This window comes from Saccopteryx leptura, chromosome 1 (genome assembly GCF_036850995.1).
Source record: "Saccopteryx leptura isolate mSacLep1 chromosome 1, mSacLep1_pri_phased_curated, whole genome shotgun sequence".
Lineage (NCBI taxonomy): Eukaryota > Metazoa > Chordata > Mammalia > Chiroptera > Emballonuridae > Saccopteryx > Saccopteryx leptura.
The window spans coordinates 46375096-46385832 of record NC_089503.1 but is presented as its reverse complement, the minus strand read 5'-3'; the positions used below and the strand labels follow the sequence as shown (position 1 = coordinate 46385832).

The following is a 10737-nucleotide window of genomic DNA, read 5'->3' as shown; positions in this document are numbered from 1 at the left end:
GCTTAGAAAGTAAACAACAGGTGGTATTTAAAGAAATGTTACAAATTCTGTTCTTCTTCCTCCCAACACCTTTGAGCTAGGTAACACCAGGATGCTTTTACCTATAAACAGGGTTTACAGGAGACAGTTGATAATGTAGTGAAGGCAGAATTTTACCTCTCTACCTTTCAGGGCTTTTCAGCTAGGCCTGAGAATTAAACTGATATAAGACAGATTAACAGGAGAAAAGTATATTTTATGTTTTACATGACATGAAAGCTCTCATAAGAAAATGAATTCCTAAAAAAACCCTACAGTCTTTTACATTACATTGACCAAAGAAGTCCAATTGTGGAAAGTCACTAAACTATGTGAAGAGGCTAAAGGAAGATAAGAATTATAATACCTTAACAAGGTCTGTTTAATACAGGATTCTCTCTGCTTTGATTCATCATTGAAGAATGTGTTAAAAAAAAATCTTTGAAGCTGAAAATTTTTCTGAAAGGGTTTATTGAGCCATAAGCTAGCCAGAAAAAGGACCAGGTACTGGGGCATGCAGTCTAAACCGCCAGCAGTAGAGTTGGGTGGAAGAGACAAACATGTCTGGGGTTGACAGGGCTTTTTTATACAAGGGGTTTGGGGAGAAATATATACATTGTTTTGAAAGAATTTACATTGGTTATAGATAGAGGGGGCAGGACAGGTGAAGCAGAACTAGTTCTGGAATAGGCATAGAGGCTGTAAGGAAGTATTTCCTCTTTCTGGATTGGTTGTGGGCAGCAGTCTGGAAAGTGCATGTATTGGCTAATCTATCTAGATAACTGCAGAAACAGCCACCTGGAAAGTTCATTCAAAATTTCAGCATATACTCAGGAAAAGAAGCAGTACTTTGTTGCTTTTCCCTTCAGGTTTTAACTGATTAACCTTTCTTGTCTCTTCCTCCTACCCTCCTGCCTGCTGTCATTTAATTTCAGACATTTCAGAATTTTTTCCTTGTCAAATCTTTCTTTTCTCCTGGTTTAAGGAGGACATCTTTCACATGGGAATTTTTACCTCCTCTTTTCAGGAATTAAAAATGGGGATTAGAAAAAGTATCTTTAGGCCCTGGCCGGTTGGCTCAGTGGTAGAGTGTTGGCCTGGCGTGTGGAAGTCCCGGGTTCGATTCCCGGCCAGGGCACACAGGAGAGGCGCCCATCTACTTCTCCACCCCTCCCCCTCTCCTTCCTCTCTGTCTCTCTCTTCCCCTCCCGCAGCTGAGGCTCCATTGGAGCAAAGATGGCCCAGGCACTGGGGATGGCTCTATGGCCTTTGCCTCAGGCGCTAGAGTGGCTCTGGTCACAACAGAGCAATGCTCCAGATGGGCAGAGCATCGCCCCCTGGTGGGCATGCTGGGTGGATCCCGGTCGGGTGCATGCGGGAGTCTGTCTGACTGCCTCCCCGTTTCCAGCTTCAGAAAAATACAAAAAAAAAATTAAAAAAAAAAAAAAAAAAGAAAAAGTATCTTTAGCTCTAAATAATCCTTGTGCCAAAATGGCATATTTAGAGGTGGCACTTTAAGAACCAGAAAGTCAATGGTCAGAACACAAGAAATGATTCAGAACAGCCAAGATCATAGCAGCTCCATTTTTGTTCCACCTAGATTAAAGTTATTGAATAATTGAGGACTAACTTTAAAAAGGCCACACTCTCCATTGTCATGAAATTAGTAAAGAAAGTATGGTGAAAATAATAAATTCTGTGAGTTCCCTGAGACATATGTGAAATTCTGTGCTACTCACTGAGGGAATACAAAGATGTATAAGGACAAGTAAAAATAACGATCTTGTTTTAGAGAAGTCAAATGTGGCATAGTACAAAGATTATGGAGTCTGCCATTAAAGAGATCTAGATTTCAATAATACCTCTGTCACCTACCAGCTATGTGACTTTGGGCAGGTTACTTGTTTCACTGAGTCTCAATTTTCTTTTCTGTGAAATTTAGGTAAATAGATAAATACTTACATAGAAGTTATGAAGATATAGTTGTCAAAAGAATTCAACAGTAAATTTAAAGATCTAATTGGCTTTATTGAATGATTCAAATCAGGCAACATCTTATTTAGCAAATAGGAAGGAGCTCCAAGGAGCTATATATTAATAAAATGAAAGGCTTTTATAGGAAGAAGGAGGCAGGAAAACAAAGTTTCTAACATCATTTCAGGCAAGACATTTCTCTCTGGGATGTCAATGGGGCAGATTAACAAAGTAGTGCAGACCAGGAAATTAGAGATTAACTTGTTAAAAGTTACATTCCTGGGAAAAGTTGAAATTACAGTTTGGTTAGGTAAATATCAGTTCGGTAAGGAGGGCTTAGCATAAGTGACTCCATTTTTGGCCTGGTGTCTCTCTCTCTCTCTTTTCTCACAGAGTGAAGAACCTCATCAGAACTGTGTTTTTAAGATATTGACATAAAAATATGAGTTAAAAAATGGTACAAGAAAAGTGTTTTTTCACAGCAGGAATAGGTAGTATTTCTGCTTTTAAAGATTCTGAAGGATTCATTACTAGCTATAACTATATTATGTGTAGCATATTTGTTTTGGTGCTTATTCCTATGTATTTTCTCAGTAATGTGTATCTCTTCTTAGGCTGTAAACTATAATAGTACATTTTTGGTTTGGTGTAATTCACCTTCACTTACAGAGCTGTGTTTCTATAGCAAGGATCAAAAGCACATATAGGTGTTTTATATTTGAACAAAATTACAATGAAGTTGATTCCAATATATAGCCACCCAATTTTTAGGGCTCTTGTTGAAGAAAAATGGGAAAAGCAGTTGAATGAATAATTAATTTTTTGCTATTACATTTTATAAGTTAGACTCTGGGCAAAATTCTTCATTGCCTTTTGTGAAGATTACTAATTACTCACATTTTGCAGATATACGATTTTTTTGAATCCACTTAAGAATGATGGTATATTGTTAAGGACACTGACCTCCCCATAAGATTGTACCATCTGGGAGAGTGAACCGTTATTTTAAGTCCCCCTCTAGACAGCATGCTGCCCATCTGTGGGAGTCTCTGCTGGATGCACATGTTACATACATACTGATGAATCAAATGAGATGACTTTATGCTTTCAATTCTAAAGTTATTTTTGAAACTCACAATGTATTCATTAAGTAATTAATTTCTTACTGTGGTTTCCTCAGAACTAAATATTAATTTGTCTTTGTATTTATAGTTATTTTTTAAAAAATCAAGATATTTGCACAAAATTTAACAAATTTATAGTGAAAGTATTCTTCAGAAATAGTGCCTATTAACATAATTGTATATGTTATGCTATTAGGCACTATTGCATACTTTAGCAGTGTATTCTAAAAAGATGCTCTTACATCTCCTAAGCTGAGTTAGATCCTTTTTATATCTAATTCCTTCATTTTGTATTATAGTGGAATTATGTTTATGTCTGTCTCCCTGTCATACCCTTTGCTATATAGAAAGTACTATCTTAGCTAACGTTATGTGCCTAGTTCAGAGATAAGTACTTCTTTTTTCATGTATTATGGGTGGTCTTATTTAAGTTTTAGGAGTCCTTTCTTATTACAAAATCAGAAAGATAGTCTCCCACGTTTCCTTCCCTTAGCTTTATGGTTTTATGTGTCAACCTTAGGCCTTTAATAGGAATCCAACTTTATCTCCCTAAAGTAGGAAGATTTCCATCACCATATGCTAAACCAGGGGTCCCCAAACATTTTACACAGGGGGCCAGTTCACTGTCCCTCAGACCGTTGGAGGGCCAGACTATAAAAAAAACAACTATGAACAAATCCCTATGCACACTGCACATATCTTATTTTAAAGTAAAAAAACAAAACGGGAACAAATACAATATTTAAAATAAAGAACAAGTAAATTTAAATCAACAAACTGACCAGTATTTCAATGAGAAGTATGTTCCTCTCACTGACCACCAATGAAAGAGGTGCCCCTTCAGGAAGTGCTGCGGGGGCCGGATAAATGGCCTCAAGGGGCGCACGCGGCCCTCAGGCCATAGTTTGGGGACCCCTGTGCTAAACAATCTACCCTTTCTTAATTCACTGGTGATGTCACCTATATCATATATTCAATTCTATATAAACATGGGTCCGTTTTTGCATACTCATTCTATGGCTTGTCTATCTGCCCCTGTATTGCCTATTTTTCTTACCATGGCTTCATGGTATATCTCAATATCTAGTGAAATGAGCAACTTCTCCTCAATCTCCTGCCAATTTCACTCTATTTGTGGACTAGCGTTTTATTCTTTTTTTTTTTTTACAGAGGCAGATAGACAGGGACAGACAGACAGGAACGGAGAGAGATGAGAAGCATCAATCATCAGTTTCTCATTGTGCATTACGACTTCTTAGTTGTTCATTGATTGCCTCCTCACATGTGCCTTGACCGCGGGCCTTCAGCAGACTGAGTAACCCCCTGCTGGAGCCAGCGACCTTGGGTCTAAGCTGGTGAGCTCTTTGTTCAAGCCAGATGAGCCCGCGCTCAAGCTGGCGACCTTGGGGTCTCGAACCTGAGTCCTTCCGCATCCCAGTCTGACGCTCTATCCACTGCGCCACCACCTGGTCAGGCGCTTTTTATTCTTGTGTATAAATTTTATTTACTTATTTTTATTGACTTTACTGGGGATAATGGTTAATGAAATTTTGCAGGTTTCAGGTGCACAATTCTACAACACATCATCTGTACCCAGTATTGTGTGTTCACCATTCCAAGTCTCCATCTGTCATTATTTATTCCCCCTGTACCCTTCTTCACCTCCCTCCAGACCCCAGGGACAAGTACTTTAAATAAAGTTATTTATCTGAATTGAACAACTTAATGATAAAATTACTGAAAAAGAATCCTGACATCTTTAACTGTTTCATTTTTGGTACCCTATTTCAGGTTAGAATTTGACTCAGTTCTTATGTCTGTTTTGGGGAGAATATTATTCGCCCATTTCTAAGAGTATTTCACCTGACCTTGGCTATTTCAGAATTCTGCTACTGTACTGGGTTCCAGGCACACACATCTTGCCTAATCTAGTGAAATGTTTCATCCCTGAGGGTAAGCAGCTGTGTTAGCTTTGTGTCTGTACCCTCCTTCAGGAACTATTCTACAAATGACTGTACTTGTTGCTGGATTGTGAGCTCCTCTAGGGCAAAAGCCATAGTATTGAAACAAATGTTCCATGGGTTCAGACTTACCTAACCACAAAGAAGCTCACTAAACTTTTTGTAGTTTTCAATTGGGTGCAGCACCTTGGGTACTTTTGTCCTCCTAACAGGGCCAGGCACTGAAACAAGCTCTAAATCCTCAAAGAAAAACCACTTTGAATCATCTTGGCTCATCCTTCAAGTACCAACCTGCATGTTACTCACTGTGCCAGGAGCTTTCACTCATTTTAAATTCTCACAATCTCCCCCCCCCCTCCTCCTTCAAATAGTTTGTCGTTTTGGAATGATAGCTAAATCCCAGCGGGATTGCTTATATCATGGGAGTCCCATGGAGGCTAAGGTTATGTTATTATAGAGTTGTTTTCACAATCCTTTTATTATTTTAAAAGATGAGATATATATCGTGTGCCTAGTGCACTAATCTTACAGTGTTTAAGGCTCGATGAATTTTTACACATGTATACACCTCTGTAACTACCACTCAGATTAAGGCATGAAGCATTTCAAGGTCTCAGGTTCCCTTGTGCCCCTTCCATCCTTTCGGAGGTAATCATTATTCTAAATTCTTACACCACAGATAAGTTTTGTACGAAATTATTCTGGAGGAACAGGATAAAGTGGAAAGCTCTGGCCCAGTTCCGTGGGGCTGGACGAGACACACACTGTTCCCTCCTTAAAGAGCATTCCGCGGAGGTTCTAGGGGTCCACGGAGCGACGGCTCCGCTCTCACGGACCGAACCAGCTCCACTAGAAGGCGACCCGGGCGACGTTAGCAGTACCGGAGGACGCCACAAGAGCTGCCGGAGGTCCCCCATGCCAGCTTCTCCGCAGCCTCCCACCATATAAATGAGTACCCCTCGCGAGGGACGAGCAACCGGGTGTGGCCCTGGGCGCGACCCGCCGGAACGCCAGTGGCCGGGGGAGGTGCTTCGACGCTCGGGATGTGGGCCTCACGCCCATTGGCTGAACTTTCCCCCGCGGGCAAGCCAACCGCAGAGCCCACCCCCCAGCCTTCTTTCGGCGCTCTCATTGGCCGCTCGCGTTCCGACCCCCCTCTCTCCGGGATGGAAAAGGAGTTGGGGGTGGGAGGCCGAAGATGGGAGGCGGGTGAGCGGTCCTCCTGGTAGGGGGCGCGAGTCAGCCAATCAGGATAAGACGTGGAAAAGAGGCCCCGTGCCAGCCAGTCATATCCCGCGGTCCGGGTGGGGGCGGCTGACGCGAGTGCGGTCGCAGCCAATGGGCGTGCCGCTACCCATCCGCTCTTCAGTAGCCGGTCGGGGGCGGTGGAAGAGCCAGAGAGGAGAGCGCGACGGCGGCGGAGCCATCGCTAGCCGGCCGGGAGAAAGCGAGGCCTGAGTCTCTGCGTCTAGGTGAGAGGCCGGACGCCAAGTGGGAGATGTCGGCTGCGGGCCCCTATTCGCCTGGCCCGGGCTCCAGGTGCGGGCTCCTATTCGCCTGGCCCGGCAGGCCAGGCCGAGACAGGGGTTACACCGGCCGGTCCGCCCCCGCCCCCGGCCTGCCCGAGTTGGGGGCGCCTTCTGCCCGGAAGGTGTTTTGCTGTTTTGGCCGCGCCTCCGCCCTCCGGAGGGCGGGGACCGCTAGCAGGGATGTGGGGAGGGGCCTGGTTTGCTGCTGTGGATCCTAGGGGCGCAGTCTGGGGTGGGAGGCCGCTCAGGGGAGGCGAAGGTGGGGCGGGTAGTTAACGGAGGAGCGGACTGGTGTGTTTCAGGGTGGTGGTAAAAGGAGGCCTGGGATTGAAGGATTCCAGGTCTAGGAAGGAGGAAAGTGACGGGAAAAGGGTGATGCTCAAAAAACGGAATCCTTTTCTGGGGAGAAGGTGCGGAGCTGTGGAGTGTTGTTGGCCTCTTGGAAGTAGGTATTGATGGGGGGCATCAGCTGGGAGTGAAGGTAGGACAGGCTTGGGTTTGAAGGTTAAGAGAGCTGGACTCATGGGGACACGTGGATCTGAAGAGCCACCTACTGAAACCAGAAGGTGACTGAGGAGGTTTTAGGCGAGATGTGGAGGAAGGCTGTTTAACTAGAAGGCGTTAGATGGTCACTTGGGAAAGTATACGAGGAGCAAACAAGATAGGTTTATGTATGGTAGCTGAAGGGTGTGGATCTTTTATGAGTAATAATAACTGTCGGTTTTGGCAGAGACTGGAGAGTCACATGTCTCAGGAAGGAGTCATACAGATTCATACGTTCATTCACTGTGTGTATACAGGTTTGTTAACTCTCACTGAGGGTGATCGACCTCCCTCCCACCCACCCCTCCGGGACAATTCACTTAATTGTTTTGCCTCAGCAGCCCACACGCTCACCTCAGAAGTAATGGCATGTGTATTGTTTGCTTTTGATATTAAATGAAAAGTATGGATTGATTTCAAGGCAGCATTGGAAGATACTTTTAGAAAATCTGCCCAGTAGAGGAGTTTCTCAACTCTTCTTGGGCATGTGTAATGTAGCATAAAAATGATGCAAAGGGTCTCTTACAGTATCACGAGTGAGAGTTAACATATAAGTACAATTCTATTATTTTATAGGATCAACCATTTTGATAAAGAATTTGGTTATATATCATGCTTGCAGGGAAATTTTTCAGCCTTGGGAAGTTTTATAACTAGGTTCAAAGTTCTTTTCATTTAGAGAAAAGACAGACATGGTATGTGTGTATCACTTCTGATGCCTTTCTGTTTCAAGCTTTTGAAATTTTTACTAGTGGGGTGAGGGCAGAGGTTTGGGACAGAGAAGAGATAGTAGAAAAGAAAGTGATTCACTACCAAATTTCCAGTGGACTTAAATGGGAGGAGGTGATAGCACTGAGGTATATATGTGTATTTCTGCTTGAGGATAGGACAAAGAGATTGTGAAGTGTTCAGCACTTTTGACAAACATAAAATTGTGTGGAGTCAAGGACACAAATCAAAGAGGGCATTTGTTATATTATGGGGTGCTTCCTTATTAACTAGATCAACAAAGCAGTATAGCTGATGGACCATTATTTAGGATGTGGAAGTAATTCCTTGGTAATTCTACTCACTCATTATAACAGATACCTAAGTGCTGAGGTGCTGAGGCGACCCAGCAGAGAAGTAATCCAAGTATTATGGAGTTAAATCAGGGAAGATTTTTGGGAGGAGGTGAGTTTTGAGCCGTCCTTTGAGCCAGGAGTTGGGATATGTGTTATTGGAAGACAGGATTATAATGAATGACAAACTAAAAATGGCTTTACATGAGGACTGAAAGTGTCAATGAAGATTTCAGGGTGTGGGTATCAACTAGGTCTGTTGTAGCTTAGTTGATAAATGATTCTGTATGGTGGCTAAGAGAAGATTTAGAGTAGTTGAGTTGGAGATAGGTAGTAAAGGAAAGAGCAGAAAAACATTTTTTGATAGTTATAAGAGAATATGGTGAAAGTAAATTGGTTTGTGGAGAAGTAGATTTGGTCTTCAGCTATGTATTAATAATCAAAAACATTTTTGTGTCTGCTAGAATATATTGATAATAGTAGTGTAATTCGTTGGATGCTACTTTGTCCAAACACTGTTTTGAGCTTTCTAAGCATCATCTTCCTTTGATTTTCCCTGTTTCATAGATGAGGGAACCAAGATTCAGCAAGATTTAATTTGCCCAAGGTCACACAGCTAATATGGTCAGGATTGGCATAGCCAATCAGTAAACATTAATTGAGCATCTGTTTAATGGCAGACACTGTTAATTGCTCAGATTCAAAGTTGATAGCAAATCCAAGGTCATATCTGAGCCATTTTTTGAGATTGTCATAAGTTAACAGAAGAGAGCCAGTGAAGAAAGACAAAAAGATTAGTTGGAGGGACTTTTGTAGACACAGGAATATATAGTTTAGGGAAACTTAGAATAGAAAGAATTCTAGGAAAGGGGAAGTGGTCAGTAGCAAAATATATAGCTAAGAGACTCAGAAGAATAAAGATTGAGAAGTAACTCTTGAGTTAAGAGAAAAGTAATATAATTTAGTCTCAAAGCCAGAATGAAAATATTAAAATACAGGCCAATAGTTAATCATGTTTAGTGGCAAATGCTCTATATAAATTTAAAAGTTTGTATGATCACAGCAATGGTCAAATTCATAGGAAAGATGTTGGCATGTCCCTTTGTATGTTTTAATCTTTGGCAATTAAGATCATGGATGGTTTCAAAATGCTTGTACTTTTTGTATTTTTTAAATTAAAAAATGAGTATTATTATTTTTATAATTGGTGGAGGAAAATCAACTGAAATGAGCTAATGAGGAATATATGGGTGGGCTGTTGATCTGAACTATGTTTGGGGTCGGAGAAAAGATTTTTCTTTTTTTTACTTCGGTGTCTACTGCATATGAGCCACTTTGATCGGAACAGTCTCATCTTGGAATGACTGGGTTGTTACCAGGGGAAACGTCCTGAAACTACATGTTGAAAGATGGTGGCCCTGGCCGGTTGGCTCAGTGGTAGAGCGTCGGCCTGGCGTGCAGAAGTCCCGGGTTCGATTCCTGGCCAGGGCACACAGGAGAAGCGCCCATCTGCTTCTCCACCCCTCCCCCTCTCCTTCCTCTCTGTCTCTCTCTTCCCCTCCTGCAGCCAAGGCTCCACTGGAGCAAAGATGGCCCGGGTGCTGGGGATGGCTCTGTGGCCTCTGCCTCAGGCGCTAGAGTGGCTCTGGTCTCAACATAGCGCCGCCCCCTGGTGGGCAGAGCATCGCCCCCTGGTGGGCGTGCCGGGTGGATCCCGGTCGGGCGCATGCGGGAGTCTGTCTGACTGTCTCTCCCCGTTTCCGGCTTCAGAAAAATACCCCCCCCCCCCAAAAAAAAAAAAAAAAGAAAGATGGCATGTGCTTAATCTGAAGGATCAGGTTACTAAAGTACCCTGAATCATGAAGATAGTCTTGGCTCTTCTGAACATTTTCTTTGCATTTAATAAATGGATTTAAGGTTAAAAAGAAACCAAACTGCTCATACAGTTGAGTCATTTTAACTTTGTCTTTTGGCTTTACACTCTTTGCTCTTCCCACACATTGGTTCCTTTCTTCAGTAGGTTTGTAATAGGCTTACAGTCTCATCTCTGTTGAGTAAGACAATGTGGAAGTGCTGAATTTACATAAAACTAACTGAAACCCTTTAAAATTTGTCATTGTTTTCTGTTCCTAATTTCAAGAAAGTAAGCTTTCTGTCACATTTCTTAAAGGAAATTAGTAAGATTTGCCCTGTGATTCAGTACTGATTTATTTCAATCCCTAAAGGAGAGAAGGGAGGACTCTTGTAAGTCAAGAATAGGTTATAGTTTAATTTCATTTGGCCCCGTAGGGATTGTGGGAGAAAACTTATTTCTGTACCGTACTTTTTTTCTTAAATTATCACATGTAATTTTCATACAATTCTCTAAAGTGACTATCCCATTTTACAGATGAGAATGAGGCTCAGAGTAGTGACTTTCCAAAGGTTGAAGAGCTAAGTGACAGAGTTGTGATTCAAACCTTGCTTTGTCAAACTCCAAAACTCATGCATATGAGACAGATGACAGGGAGAGCTTGTTTGTATGAAT

At 42.3% G+C, this 10737-nt stretch overlaps 1 protein-coding gene across 1 annotated transcript in view; it reads left to right on the top strand.

Moving 5' to 3' along the window:
• The first annotated feature begins 6465 nt into the window (after positions 1–6465).
• FAR1 (fatty acyl-CoA reductase 1) overlaps positions 6466–10737 on the top strand; it is a 68632-nt gene continuing 64360 nt past the window's right edge. Inside the window, exon 1 of the mRNA XM_066365528.1 lies at positions 6466–6549. The gene's annotated coding sequence lies outside the window, so the exon portion shown is untranslated. The remainder of the gene's footprint in view (positions 6550–10737) is intronic.